The sequence below is a fragment of the Mytilus californianus genome, unplaced genomic scaffold, assembly GCF_021869535.1.
Source record: "Mytilus californianus isolate M0D057914Y unplaced genomic scaffold, xbMytCali1.0.p SCAF_13, whole genome shotgun sequence".
In the NCBI taxonomy this organism is placed as follows: domain Eukaryota; kingdom Metazoa; phylum Mollusca; class Bivalvia; order Mytilida; family Mytilidae; genus Mytilus; species Mytilus californianus.
In genome coordinates, this window is record NW_026262615.1 from 3,475,176 (window position 1) to 3,490,143 (window position 14,968).

The 14,968-nt window shown below is 33.6% G+C and overlaps 1 protein-coding gene across 1 annotated transcript in view; it reads left to right on the plus strand.

The window, feature by feature from the left end:
- The first annotated feature begins 241 nt into the window (after nt 1–241).
- LOC127723021 (FMRFamide receptor-like) overlaps nt 242–14,968 on the plus strand; it is a 31,357-nt gene continuing 16,630 nt past the window's right edge. The window contains exon 1 of the mRNA XM_052229425.1: nt 242–494. The gene's annotated coding sequence lies outside the window, so the exon portion shown is untranslated. The remainder of the gene's footprint in view (nt 495–14,968) is intronic.

The window sequence follows — 14,968 nt, forward strand, 5'->3', positions numbered from 1 at the left end:
AGGCACAACTCCTCCAATATTATCATGCTTGTAAGATCACATAACAGCAATCATACCAAATCGGACTTAATTCCCACTGCTGCAGTGTGACGAAAAGCGTTTAACCAATAGTTGTAGATAGAAATATCTATAAACCGATCAGTGACAGTAGCCTTTAACCAACGGTTTTAGATAGAAATATCTAATAGCGATTAGTGTCAGTGGTGAAACCGAGGAGTACTATTTTGTCGATAATAGTTAATGCATTTCTCTTTATTAAAAACTCATCAAAGATACCAGGCTTATAATAAGTGCTCAGTTTCTACAAATGTTTGTACTTTTTCATTAAATCAAAACTGTTACTTATGTCTACTGGGAATTTTACTCTGCTAATGGATAACTTTGTTAGAAAACAGTATTTAATTGTCTGTTGATGATTAGACTTATTTTAATGGTTATGTCAGTGTTTCCGTAATCATCCAGGAAAATATTAAATTGTGTACGTAATTGCTCAGGTAATGCATTTTATTTTATATTTAATACTTTTATGTAAGAATATTTTGAATGTAAGATGTTTTTTTTTTTTTTTTATATCCAGACCATGATTTCAGATTGTGTTGATCAATATAACTGCAATTATCATATAAATACTTTCATTTGTCTATTAATTATACAAGAGCTTTGTATCTATTCTTAAATTAAAATCAATTTGCAGAATTGTTGCATACGAAAGCGCTTTTCTGAATTAACCTTCATCAGGAACACTCATACAAAAACAAAACCGGCCAAATATGTATAAATACCTAACACGTGAAGAGCTGTATGATAAAAAGGGACCTAAAAGGAAGTCAAACTTATCTAGTTTTAGCATTTCATAATTGATATCAAATAATCTTAGATTCATTTGAATTTATCTAAACAATTATTAGTAAAATACACATTTACAACTACGAACATTTCTGGATATGTAAAAAGGAATATTGCATTAAGATCAATATATATCCTACAATACACAATAGTATGAATGTAATTATTCCGCTTCTTCTAAGAAGGGGATAACGCGTATATTTGTCTTGAAATAAATTGAATTGTGTAACTTAACTACCTCTAAGAATGGACTATTTCGTACATTTATACCACAGTATCGTAAGATAAATGTCAACGCTTCTTCTAAGAAGGGTATAACGCGTACATTTATCTTGAAATAAATTGAATTCTTTTTAATGTCTGTTCATTTAATATTGTCGTTGCTTTGTTTTGTTGTAAAACTCAAAGCATTATACCAAGTTATGCTAATCTCTCTCAAGATTTTGTTCATAGCATTTTCTCTCGTGTATATCTCTGCATGGTACTTGAAATAAGTTGTTATTCCTTTCTGCTTCCAATGTAAGTTAATTCATGCTCTAAAAAGCTAAGAACAATTCGAATTCAATCTTGAGGAGGTGAACAGGGGGACGCTACAAAAATTAACTTTCATATCAAAATGAAATGTTACATTTGTGATGTCACGTGCTTCCTTAAAAAAGTGCACAGGTAAATAAAAGAAAAAACTTGATAAAACTTTTTTTTCATGGTCTTAGCATAAAAATGCGATAATAAGAAATGAATGTTTTTTTAGTAATTTGATAAGGTTGTAAAAGTGTTGATCGTACACACATTTTTAAAATGAAGCTTTTCATACAAAATGTGCTTCGGTCAACACTTTTACACACCAATAAAATTACACAAAGAATCATTCATTTCTTAATTGAAGAAACATTTCTTTCATTTAAAGCTATATTCTCATTTTAGGGATTCATTATATTTGGACGGAGACTTAAAACGAGTGTATCGCAAGAAAGAAAACGTTCGATTATAATAGAAAATTCAAAACGGTTTTCATATTGTGTTCCGACAAAGTATTTTATCGGAAGACCTATCTACATAAACTTGAGCTCATGAACACCTATCAGCAAGATAAAAAAAATACAAGCCACGTCATAGTTAGGTCAGAAAAAGAAATAATTTCACAATAAACCAAGTTGACGTCACTAAATACTGGTAGTTGTAGATGTAAAGCTGTATAATGTTTATCATAATTTATTCATTCTCGGTGGCCTCGTTGCGGAAGGGTTCGAACCAAAGACTTGAAAATTGGTTTTTGTTGCTTCTCCTCCAAGAACGTATAGGAGTAAGCAATGTGCAGTTTGCGCTTTGAGTCAGAGTAATATGTCAAGGTAGGGTGACATGTTTTCTTGCAAACTGTTACCAGTGAACTAGCAATCTAATTTTAATTTATTTTGTGTTGATGTTGTTATAGGGAGAGGACATCACTTATGTTGTTATAACTTGTGTCCTATCCATTTTGCATTCAAATATGTTTAAACTAAGGTGAAATAGCACGTTAAAGAATCCAGCTCTGCATGTCTAGTTTAGTACATATTCAAATCATATTAAGATGGGCTCGTCTTGATATGCATGTGATATTTTTCACCAGACGTTAAAGGTCATAATCAATAACTGCTATATATGCTTAATCGTTAGTAAGCCAATACCAACTATGTAAAAGTAACAAAATGATAAAAAAAGACTCAAAACTAAATCTTCAAGACAAGATAGAAACGCAAATACGGTTCATAAAGTTTTGTCCACAAACTTTTACAAACTAAGATAATAGGAGTCCTAATTTGTTTAAACTATGACTAATGACTGCACATTGCTTATTCCTATATGATGCGTTCTTGGAGAAGAAGCAACATACACCAATTTTTAAGTTTTTGGTTCGACCCCTTCCGCATCCGAATCGACCACGCTACAACGAGGCTTCTGAGGCTTAACATGCATGACATATTTGCCACTGGACGTTAAGCAACCAACAATAAATTCTAATTTAACTTTAAGAGAAAAAAGTGTGCAGTTCCTATTGCATTATGCTTTAAAGTCCCTTTTTAAAAGTTGTGGTTTTAAAATAAAATGTATTCAATTTTATATAATTTTAATAACTACAAACATATTTTTAAAATGATGGAAACTTATTTTAGAAGCTAAATGTTTCTAAAATATTCAAAAAGAAAACTAAGATACCTAGGGAGGGCAATCAAAAGCTATGAGCTGCAAAAACACAGATAACACAATGAACAAAAGAAAAACCACATATACAGCATTGCCGCAACACAATCATTCCCATAGACCGGATGTGTATCATCCCCATAAACCGGATGTGTATCATTCACTTTATGCCCCCAAAAATACTTACTAGTTCACTAAGTCAAGAATATGTCAACCGGTCGGAAGTCGTTGTTATGGTCTCAGTGACTGCATTGACAGATCTATGGTTTATCAGAAGTTTAAATGCAGAATTTTACTGTGATGTAGTTTAGTATTTAAAATGGATCAATGTTGATTCGATGGTGGCAATTTATAGAGTACTGACTTTTGAAAATATAAAAAAACAGAGTTTTAGGATTTCATATTACAACTTTTTTCCTTCAAAAATGAAATATCAAATTCAGCACATAAACATTAAGAAGATTGAATGGTAACGACATTGCAATATATTATATCAAATTTCAAATCAGTGTTGCAATATCGAGTAGGAAAATTGTCAAAGAGAAATGCTTAATTTCATTTGAATGCACTCAGCTACTTTTTAGCAATTAATTTCAAACGAATTTCAAACGAAGGCTAAGGAACGGAGTATTAATAAAGGCAAGGACATAAATTTTAAGATTTTAATTCAAAAGATGATTGTTTTCCCTGCAAAATTTGATTAAAACTGAATACTAATTTTGCTGTTTTTCACCTTTAAGGAATTGAGTGAACGCCTCTGTGAGAATATCCGGTGTTATGAAAGCGGGGTGTATGGTAATAATTATGTCTGATCATTCGTCCGTTAAACCTGTTGTTTTAGAGTTTTTTTTTTCTTCTTTTTTTTTCTTGAATTTTGGTCTTTGAAACCGAAACTCGTCCTAAGCAGCCGTCGAAATTTCCTGAAATTATCCGAAAATCTCCAGTACGTAATGAAAATGTGAATTCCCGTATTACTTTTGGTCACATGTATTTCCATTTATCCCACATTCTTTGTATTACTAATATTTAATGATATCATAATAATTTGTAAAATCGGCTTTATTTTTCAGCAACAATTTGACATTTGAAACTGAGGATCATTCTTAACTTTAACAAAAAAACTATTGGAAGTTAACCTATGTATTAATAACAGATATAATCTATTACAATTCTGTTATGGGTCTTTTTCAAATAAAATCTTTAAAAAAACATGTAAACTTTGCAATTGTGTATCCAACTGATCTTCAACAACTATGTGTAGCGTGAATAAGATTTAGATATGTATGTAAAATGCATGTTAAAAAATATGATATAGGCCTTTAAACATTCAAAATAACGTCTTATTATTCTTGTCACCACGCGAGCAAAAATAATTCAGGGGCTATGGGTTTACTGTTTTATTTCTGGGCGCAAATTAAATCTATCGACGTAAAAACGTTAAGTGGACCTATACTTGCAACACTGGAACCAATTACTATATAGATATAAAAAGATGTGGTATGAGTGCCAATGAGACAACTCTCCATCCAAGTCAAAATTTATAAAAGTAAACCATTATAGGTCATGTTCTTTTTTCATTGCATGCAAAGCAATGCTAACAAAGCAACACCACCCGCGGGGAATATAACGTTTATCAAAGAAGATTCCCTACGTTTTTAGCCAAAGAGAAAAAAGATTTTTTATAGTCATATAATAAAATTTAATGATCATATAGATCAATTATATCTCTAATGAAACTAGTCTAGACTCGTTTTATAATTTTAACTGTTGTACTAATTATTTAGTACGTAAATGAATTTCTAAAAAATATCAAATCGCCGCCAATTTAATCCGAGACTTTCATAGTTTGAAATTTGGTCCCGTCTCTCCAATTACGCAATGCAGACTTGTTCTAAATGTTGTAAATTTAAAGGCCATGGGTACTTGAATATTTACATGATTCCCCTTAATAAAAAGAGGGAATGATTTAAATTAATGTCATCAAACAGAATTTAGAATTCATTACGAGGCTGAAGATATTCTCTAAATTTGATTTGTCCATCATCAGTGTGATTATGGAACGAATTAAATCAAGAAGTAAGAAGCTTTTTGACAATTGATAAACTAAAAAAATCATTAGTAATAATAACTCAGTTAAGCAACCAATTTGTGGTTCCATCTTGGTGTAGAATAATAAATACACTGCTTACAAATGCAGCTTTAGATACTATTTTATTCACTAATTTGTTCCATAAGGTTTAAGAGTGCACAAATGTGAAGATTAGAGAAATATTTTGGTTAAAGAAATAAATGCTTTGACAAATATAGATATTAATGATCATTACTGAACACTTCAGTTTGAATATAATATCTAAAATAAATGCATTAACTTCAAGCTTTAAATTAGATACCATGTACATTTTAGTTTGCTTGATATACTACTCGATATAATCAGTTAACAATTTTGTTTACTTAATCTCTTGTAAGTGCATTGTAGACTATTGTATGGATATTTTTTGAATTTTTACTACGGGCAATGAAGTTGTTCATCAACAATTTAAAAGTTCAATAAAAACAGAAAATTCAGTATAGTAAATAAGAAACGTATACCTGAAAAAGGAGATTGTTTGCTCTCGCCTTCGCTTCGCTTCGGTTGATAGGTGCATGTAGATTCAATTTAATGTACGAATGATACATTATACAAAGTTATAACTTCATTGTATATTTACAAAATAACAACGTCAACGTAGACTGGTAACAAACCCTTGATTGGACTTCTTAGTGAATGGCTGTCACATTTCTGATTTAGTTCAGACAGTTTGCAAATGAAAGAAGAGGATTGGCGGAGGTTTTACGTTTCTCAAGACGTAAGAAGTGTCTATTAATACCTAACGTAAAATGCTTTCAAGTCGTGTTTGCTTTTAAGCTTTTGAAATATCTCCCCTTCGTTTGACATTTGAAATATCTCCCATTCGTTTGACATTAAGTATTTGAAATATCTCCCATTCGTTTGACATTAAGTTTTCGGTTAACTGTTTATACGTTTAAGCCCCTAGAGAAGTTTCCTGTCTCTCAGGGAAACTTGCTAGTCAATAGATATAACATTCGCTTTCCTAAAGGTTTATGGTTTTTCGATATTTCATGAATTTAGAGATGTCACTGAGGATATAAATTGAGTAAAAACGTATGATTAAGTATGTGTTGAACACTCGACATAATAGGCGCATTGTATTTGCGCAAAATTTTACAAATTCCAATATTTCATTTGCGCCACAAGGTTATATTCCATTTGCGCCAAAATATAAAATCTACATTTTCGCCATTTTACAGATAACATATAACGAAAAAGTTTAAATATTCTTTACTCTATTGTGAATAAGATTTTTTTAAGGGTATTCCCTCCTGGGTTACTAATCGAGTTCATATACTCATTTCTAGTATATATAAAAAAAATGAGTCACTTAGGTTTAAAATTATATAGCGTTCACATGTTTGAGATGTCAAAATGGACATTATCAAAACAGTGTTTTAACATTATTATGAAAAGTCTCTTATTATATTATCAGTGTATAGTGCTTTCATTATGGCTATGATGACTGATTTTGGATGAAAACGTTTTATTATGCAATCAAAAACGTTATCATTAATAGTCTCTTTTGAATAAAACTATTTTATACTAGTCTATTAACCATGTTAACATGTATTTACAATGTACTTGTATTATTGGCGCAAATGAAAGATTTTTTTTTTTGGCGCAAATGAAATGCCAATTGGCACAAAAGAAAAGACCCGGACATAGTATACATTTTAATATGACCTGCCAAAGATGATAAACTTTCGATGACATTTTAATTGAGGTCTATTATAGTTGACGCCCTCATCTTGACCTCTTGAATTTTTAGGTTTGTTTGTGTTGTTTGCTTGCTGTCTCTTTTTATTTTTTTTTTATATAAACCTCATTTTTTATTCGTACATTTTTCATGTAGGTATATCAAAACAATATCAAATTCGTCCATAATGACATTTGTTTTAGTTTATAACCATGTCATATCCTGAAAAAAACAAATAAGATAGGATACAAGATTTATCAATTATGTATGAATTTTGACATAATATAAAGTATATATTTATTGTACACATGTGATTAAATATGTGCCAAAAAAGTAAAATCACAAAAATACTGAACTCCGAGGAAAATTCAAAAAGGAAATTCCCCAATCAAATGGCAAAATCAAAATTTCAAACACATCAAACGAATGGATAACAACTGTCATATTCCTGGCTTGGTACAGGCATTTTCTTATGTAGAAAATGGTGGATTGAACCTGGTTTTAAAGCTAGCTAAACCTCTCACTTGTATGACAGTCGCATCAAATTCCATTATATTGACAACGATGTGTGAACAAAACAAACAAAATTGCTAGTCAATAGATAGAGCCAATTAAACACGATGTTGGAAAGAGAAAAACAATACAACACATACAGTAATAAAATTTAAGAACAAGTCATGACATCTGAAAACATTGATTATGTTTACTTATTAATAATATCGTGCATGTTTAATTATACTACGAGAAATATTGTGGGATTTTTGTTGTTGTTGATTCTAAAGACTTCTTTTTTTAGTGACATAAACTATTTATGAGTCGTTAATACGCACGACTGATAGAATAGTTTTGGTATATTTATCACGTCTATGACACCGAATATCAATGAATCCCTCATTTAACAGCAAACATGTTTCTATTTGTTTTTCAATTTGTAATTCGTGTTTTTAAATTTAATTTTGCTTCCAGTAAATGAAGTTTACGATTCTAATGGGTTCTTTCAGTAGAGCATTTTAAATTTACGATATGTTTTGTTAGCTGCTGACGTGACTATTATCATAAGAAGCCCAATTGTAAGAATTAACTTTTCAAACCAAAACAGCGAGACAAATTTGTAATAATGTTATTATTACATGCATTTAAGATGCGTATACAAATTTAAGAAGTGTAGGCTGAACAAATTATGTTATAGATAAAGGGAGTAGAGATAATAAAGTTAGTATGCATAAATTAACATCTTCTGAACTTTTAATCTTAGAATCATCTTAATCATATAGATTTTGGATCTCTTATGTATTTATTACTCCGTTCATTAAATTCCAGATAGTCCTAGTACTGTAGTAGAAAGTGTCCGAGATAGTCCTAGTACTGTAGTAAAAAGAGCCCGAGATAGTCCTAGTACTGTAGTAGAAAGAGCCCGAGATAGTCCTAGTACTGTAGTAGAAAGAGCCCGAGATAGTCCTAGTACTGTAGTAGCAAGAGCCCGAGATAGTCCTAGTACTGTAGTAGAAAGAGCCCGAGATAGTCCTAGTACTGTAGTAGAAAGAGCCCGAGATAGTCCTAGTACTGTAGTAGAAAGTGTCCGAGATAGTCCTAGTACTGTAGTAGAAAGAGCCCGAGATAGTCCTAGTACTGTAGTAGAAAGTGTCCGAGATAGTCCTAGTACTGTAGTAGAAAGAGCCCGAGATAGTCCTAGTACTGTAGTAGAAAGAGCCCGAGATAGTCCTAGTACTGTAGTAGAAAGAGCCCGAGATAGTCCTAGTACTGTAGTAGAAAGAGCCCGAGATAGTCCTAGTACTGTAGTAGAAAGAGCCCGAGATAGTCCTAGTACTGTAGTAGAAAGAGCCCGAGATAGTCCTAGTACTGTAGTAGAAAGAGCCCGAGATAGTCCTAGTACTGTAGTAGAAAGAGCCCGAGATAGTCCTAGTACTGTAGTAGGAAGAGCCCGAGATAGTCCTAGTACTGTAGTAGAAAGAGCCCGAGATAGTCCTAGTACTGTAGTAGAAAGAGCCCGAGATAGTCCTAGTACTGTAGTAGAAAGTGTCCGAGATAGTCCTAGTACTGTAGTAGAAAGTGCCCGAGATAGTCCTAGTACTGTAGTAGAAAGTGCCCGAGATAGTCCTAGTACTGTAGTAGAAAGAGCCCGAGATAGTCCTAGTACTGTAGTAGAAAGTGTCCGAGATAGTCCTAGTACTGTAGTAGAAAGTGCCCGAGATAGTCCTAGTACTGTAGTAGAAAGTGCCCGAGATAGTCCTAGTACTGTAGTAGAAACTGCCCGAGATAGGTGGAAAGTGCCCGAGATAGTCCTAGTACTGTAGTAGAAAGTGCCCGAGATAGTCCTAGTACTGTAGTAGAAAGTGCCCGAGATAGTCCTAGTACTGTAGTAGAAAGTGCCCGAGATAGTCCTAGTACTGTAGTAGAAAGAGCCCGAGATAGTCCTAGTACTGTAGTAGAAAGAGCCCGAGATAGTCCTAGTACTGTAGTAGAAAGTGTCCGAGATAGTCCTAGTACTGTAGTAGAAAGTGCCCGAGATAGTCCTAGTACTGTAGTAGAAAGTGCCCGAGATAGTCCTAGTACTGTAGTAGAAAGTGCCCGAGATAGTCCTAGTACTGTAGTAGAAAGTGCCCGAGATAGTCCTAGTACTGTAGTAGAAAGTGCCCGAGATAGTCCTAGTACTGTAGTAGAAACTGCCCGAGATAGTCCTAGTACTGTAGTAGAAACTGCCCGAGATAGGTGGAAAGTGCCCGAGATAGTCCTAGTACTGTAGTAGAAAGTGCCCGAGATAGTCCTAGTACTGAAGTAGAAAGTGCCCGAGATAGTCCTAGTACTGTAGTAGAAAGTGCCCGAGATAGTCCTAGTACTGTAGTAGAAAGAGCCCGAGGTAGTCCTAGTACTGTAGTAGAAAGAGCCCGAGATAGTCCTAGTACTGTAGTAGAAAGTGTCCGAGATAGTCCTAGTACTGTAGTAGAAAGTGCCCGAGATAGTCCTAGTACTGTAGTAGAAAGTGCCCGAGATAGTCCTAGTACTGTAGTAGAAAGTGCCCGAGATAGTCCTAGTACTGTAGTAGAAAGTGCCCGAGATAGTCCTAGTACTGTAGTAGAAAGTGCCCGAGATAGTCCTAGTACTGTAGTAGAAAGTGCCCGAGATAGTCCTAGTACTGTAGTAGAAAGAGCCCGAGATAGTCCTAGTACTGTAGTAGAAAGTGTCCGAGATAGTCCTAGTACTGTAGTAGAAAGTGCCCGAGATAGTCCTAGTACTGTAGTAGAAAGTGCCCGAGATAGTCCTAGTACTGTAGTAGAAACTGCCCGAGATAGGTGGAAAGTGCCCGAGATAGTCCTAGTACTGTAGTAGAAAGAGTACTGTAGTCGAAAGTGCCCGAGATAGTCCTAGTACTGTAGTCGAAAGTGCCCGAGATAGTCCTAGTACTGTAGTCGAAAGTGCCCGAGATAGTCCTAGTACTGTAGTCGAAAGTGCCCGAGATAGTCCTAGTACTGTAGTAGAAAGTGCCCGAGATAGTCCTAGTACTGTAGTAGAAAGTGCCCGAGATAGTCCTAGTACTGTAGTAGAAAGTGCCCGAGATAGTCCTAGTACTGTAGTAGAAAGTGCCCGAGAACACTCCACAAACTGTGCTATTTAAAATAAGGAGATATGGTATGATTGCAAATAAGACAACTTTCCAGCGGAGATCGCAGTGCATTATATATTGAAATATATTCTAAACAGAAATAATTTTTAAAGGATGACGAAATGTTAAGTATATAAATAAATACATATGTTTTTATAGAGGATGATCTCATTTGATATAATTATTCCATCTCCACACATGTTATTTATTAATCAGTCACACGTTTTAATACATACATATTTTTCTTGCGATCGCTGTATGATAAATATTATTTCTACATTCTTTTCCACACATGTTATGTACCAGTCAGTCACATGTTTTAATACAAACTTCGTTATTCTCATGCGATCGCTGTATGATATATATTTTTTCATTGTTTTCCACACATGTCATTTATTGATCAGTCACACGTTTTAATACATGTATATATATATACATATTTTCTTACGACAGCTGTGTGCTATATATTTTCTCCATTGTTTATATATATTTATATAAGGCGATAAAATATTGCCAATTTAAAAAAAAACAAATAATCTTGATATCATATAATATTCAACGATATAAAGCAATGCATTTTCCATATATGATGAAATTATGTACACGGTACCAAAATTTGCTCTAGCTATTGGTCTCAATTTTACAGATAATTGTTTTCTAATCAAAATCATCTATTAATCAAACAAAAACGTGAGATTTGTTTACATAGCAGCAAGCCGACGAACAGGAAATAAATGACAATTATACTATAGTAAGATAAAATTTCCATGGAAAAATTTGATAGATATTGTGTCATTACGAATGATACCGCCAATGATCCAAAGACAAAAACTATATCTGTAGCGTTGTGTTGCTGAATCATCAACGGGTTGCTGTCTCATTGACGTGTTGCTGTCTCATTGAAGTGTTGTTGTCTCATTGAAGTGTTGTTGTTTCATTGAAGTGTTGCTGTCTCATTGAAGTGTTGTTGTCTCATTGACGTGTTGATGTCTCATTGAAGTGTTGTTGTCTCATTGAAGTGTTGCTGTCATATTGACATGGAGCTGTATCATTGAAGTGTTGATATTTCATTGACGTATTGCTGTCGTCTCATTGAAGTGTTGCTGTCACATTGACATGGAGCTGTATCATTGAAGTGTTGTTGTCTCGTTGACGTGTTGCTGTCACAATGACGTGTTGCTGTCTCATTAAAGTGTTGCTTTCTTATTGACGTGTTGCCGTCTCGTTGACTTGCTGCTGTCTCGTTGGCGTGTTGCTGTCTCATTGAAGTGTTGCTATCTTATTGGCGTGTTGCTGTCACATTGAAGTGTTGCTGCCACATTGACATGGAGCTGTCTCATTGAAGTGTTGATGTCTAATTGACGTGTTGCTGTCTCATTGACGTGTTGCTGTCTCATATGTGTTGCTGTCTCATGGACAAGTTGTTGTCTCATTGACGGGTTGCTGTCTCATTGACGCGTTGCTATCACATTAACGTGTTGCTGTCACATTGACAGGTTGATATCTTATGGGCAAGTTACTGTCTTATTGACGGGTTGCAGTCATTGACAAGTTGATGTCTCATTGACGTGTAGATGTCTCATTGACGTATACTCTCGTCTCCTTTTATCCATTCTTAAAAATCGATGCCTTTTGAAATTTTTTTCAAAAATTGATTATATGATATACGTATTTAGTACCAGATCTTAGAATTTCGGAGATTGTTCGTTTAATTTTGATTGCGTTTTTTTTTGTTTATATTTCAAAGTATATATGAAGACGTGGTTTAAAATCTGAGTAGGTTTTTCATACAACTTGATACGTGTTTACGTTGAATGCAACAATAAAGAAGCACCAAAGCTTTGATAGAAGATACACGAAACAGTGCGTGTGCAATAACATCTTACTGTGTCATTGACGTCTGGGCTGAATAGGAAATATTTAGCAAAACATATCAATAATTTATTAAAACTAAAAGTCTGATAGATATTGTGTTTATCAAGCTTTAAATCTTTACTAACATTGTTTAAATGGTTTTGCATGCAGTTGGGAATTGAACAGATCATATGTCCTTGCTTCGCTTACAAGGATCTGAAAACGCTCCATTCTACTTTCTGTTAAAACGACCTTTCGGGATCCTCAAGTTGTGTCGTAACGATACACACCTTCGAAATTTGGAGGCAGACATTTCGTTGATTGATATAAAGATTATTAGAATAGAGTAGTGTCAGATCTTGTGAGCGAAGCGTGGACACATGATTTGTATTCTAATCAGATCGGGAATTGAATTTAATAAAAGCATCTAAAAATAAAAACACGATATTTATCTATCCTTTAATAACTAAAACAGTTGCAAACTTTTTTAAGTGATTTTATTTCGGTAAAACAAATGACAAAGTTGTCGCGATTCATTAACAATTTTTGTTAAAAAAAATCAATTAGTTCTCAATTAATGGCAAATCTGTTTATATTTTTATCCATATAACAAAATAGTCATAAAATGTATAATCATGCATTGCTTTGTTTTATCGTTGTCATTTTCATTTTGAATCTGCGTAGGTAAAGATATTTTATTATGTGCCTGGAGAAATGATTAACCTTTTTCAAATTGAAAATAAAACGCAAGAAACCTTCCAGGGCATATCAAATTTGAAAATATATGAATGTAATACACACTTAATTATTTTTGCCTGCATGAATAATTGACAAAAAAACAGGTAGGATTGCGTAAGACCATTGAAACCACTGTTTCTCGGGAGAAAAAGTAGATAAATAATACATGTAACATGTTTCACCAATTACAGAGTCCTTAAGGACAAAAGACAAACACGTGTAAAAACTATTTATTATATACTTAGTTCTGTATCAACCATCCGTGATGATATCGATATTACATAAGCTTTTTTTAAACCCCTAAAACTCTGTGACGTCACGTCATCGATATCATTCACGCTTGAAAGGTTTTATCAAACTTCTAATCTGTATTACATCAACTAAAGAGTGAAAAAAAAAACATCTACTTGAAGTATATAATAAAGTGTATATAATATGGCTTTTTCAATATCACACCCCGTATCAACCCTCAACCAATATAATCCATCGAGCAGAGCTCTTGGGATTATATTGGTGTCTTGGGTTGATACGGGTGTGATTTTGAAAAAGCAATATGATATTCACTATATATTGTATATGTCTTTAACTGTTTTCCAAATCGGTACGTGGAGGTGTTTTTGTGTGTCACAATCAAACATCATACAAACTTTGTTTTAAATTACTAGTATGAGTTACTCGTGTTTCTAGGTTTATATCATTTAACACAGTACGTAAAAAAGAAATTATTTGCATTTTTCCATATTTACTTGCGTTGTGCATTGATGTTAGAAACCAAAACTCGAATAATTTCTTTTCCCAAATCGGTGCTTGTGCTGTAAAGTTTTTCTCATGATTTCTGTTTTGATCCGTTTACAATGTACATCTTAATGTACACAAGCATGCATTGTTGTTAGAACATCATAGTGATGTGATGGAGGGATGGATGTATGGATGGGTGGTTAGCGTCCAATGGCAAATTAAATGCATATTCAACCATGTAATATAAATATAAACCCTGCTTTGTACTAGACCGACACGCTGAGCTAGATTTTCAACGTGCTAGTTCACAAGGTAACAAGGAGAAGAAGGACATGTCACCCTACCCGAACATTATTCTGACTCCGAGCCGACCAGTCTTTGATCTTATTCCTAACTGACGCGTGCTTATCGGAGACGCAGCAAATACCAATTTTCAAGTCTTTGGAGTGACTCGTCTAGGGTTCAAATTCACGACTTTTCGCCTTTAGGGCGAGTACGCTACCACGCGACCACCGAGGCGGTTTAAAGAACATTGATGCATTAAAAGAGGCGCTGACAACATAATATCGTTCTACTAATGACATTGTAAAAATTGAAGAAAATCAATAGTAAAAAGTAATAAAAACTGAATCATTACAAAGAATCACGACAATTGCACAGGTATTATTTCTACAATGTTATTTTGCACGATTAAAATGCAATGTTTTGATCAATTTATCGCTTTTGACAATGGCATTTAGTTTAAGTTCAATCTCCAAGAAAATTGAATTTTCATTTTTAATCGAATTTTAAATTTGTTATCGCCTTTTATACAAGTTCAACACATATTAACAGCCTTTGAGAGTTTTCCTGAACGATATTGTTGTACTTTCAGTTATAATGACCTATAAAGTGCACAGTGCGTGAGCAACGATTATATCCAACACCTTAAACGGAAAACAACAGTGTTAAATTTTGAAAAGCAACACGCACGAGAGAGCCAATATAATCATCAAAATCAAATTTAAATCGGGGATATTTTTATTCATTGCATGGTTCGGATGGTATGTGAGCTAAAGCTTTTGTCCCAATAGGCTACACTTTTGTAGTCAGAAGCGTAAAATGTCCATTTTGTACGTGATTTATGTATAGGTGTGACTTCTATTGGTGTTACTGTTGTAAGAAAAATTAAAATATGTCG